Source organism: Gavialis gangeticus, unplaced genomic scaffold (genome assembly GCF_001723915.1).
Source record: "Gavialis gangeticus isolate Ggan-Ray unplaced genomic scaffold, GavGan_comp1, whole genome shotgun sequence".
NCBI lineage: Eukaryota > Metazoa > Chordata > Crocodylia > Gavialidae > Gavialis > Gavialis gangeticus.
This window is the reverse complement of record NW_017729004.1, coordinates 640369-641472: the sequence shown is the minus strand read 5'-3', so window position 1 is coordinate 641472 and position 1104 is coordinate 640369. Positions and strand designations below refer to the sequence as shown.

The following is a 1104-nucleotide window of genomic DNA, read 5'->3' as shown; positions in this document are numbered from 1 at the left end:
GGGTCGGACTTGAAGATCTACAAGGTCCCTTTGACCCGACATCTATGATTCTATGAGTTGCTCCACTACTTTTCTGTAGTCCAAACATGAGTGAAAACTGAAAGCTGGCCGAGTCTATGGAGGGGCGTCTCCAGTGTACAGAGGTTGCACAGCGCTGTTCCAGGCGCTCCTTTCTATCTGACACTATCAAGCTCCCCATTTTAACTGCAGGCAGCACGTCGGCTATTTGCATCTTGTTCTAAGCCCCCAAGATGCCCGGTTATAGCTGCAGCAGCAATGGGAGGGATTCACTTCCCGGCATCCTCGGTCCCAGGTCTGCAGCGAATTCAAATCGCTCTGACAATGGGTTCCTGGGGCTGGAAATCCCCCCTGGGCAGAGCCCATCAGTGCAGACAAGGTGGTTTTTGTTTGAGAGGCTGAGAAACGACAGGCAGGGGCCAGAGAACAAACAGGCTCTTGTGCTTGGGGAATGACAGAGGAGCAAAGCAGCCAAGCGGGGACACGCAAATGGGCAGATCCTGCCTCTGGCAGCTCAGAGGGGCTGGAGAGTGGCACAGGAGCAGCAGCTAGCATGGGTTGAGCGAGGAGGGGAGTGATAGGCAGCACAGCCCGTCATAGGGGTGACTCCCTGCACCCTGCCAAGAAGGGGGTAGGGTGTTGGGAAAGAGGGAGAGAGCTGGGGGCCACCAGCCTGCTGTCCCATGCATACAGGGACCGCGTGGAGTGCCAGCAGAAGCCTGATGCTGCCTCTTCCAGGTGGGCAGGCTCCAGCAGGATGCCCCAACAGGTCAGCGTGGCACAGCATGGCCTAAGTGAGGCCTAGCTCCCTATCTTCTTGCCCCAGGGCTGACCTGGCTCCAGACCCAGGGTGCTAGGACAGAGCTGGATTTAGCCACCCCCACACCGACTCTGTCCCTGCCACTGCAGATCTCAGAGACCATGCCCAAGGCTGCCTGCAGGCTCAGGCAAACTGTGTTGCTTTGGCTCCACACGCACCCTAAGCTGCGGGGCTGATCCCAGCTGATCCCCCTGGACTCTCTCTTCTGGGTACCCAAGGCTGGTCGACTTCCTTGTCGCTGGTGGAATAGGGCTGGGGGGGGGGGG

At 58.4% G+C, this 1104-nt stretch overlaps 1 long non-coding RNA gene across 1 annotated transcript in view; it reads right to left on the bottom strand.

Annotated features, from left to right (window-relative positions):
• Positions 1-1104, bottom strand: part of LOC109291135 — an 18026-nt gene that overhangs the window by 4380 nt on the left and 12542 nt on the right. The window lies entirely within an intron of this gene.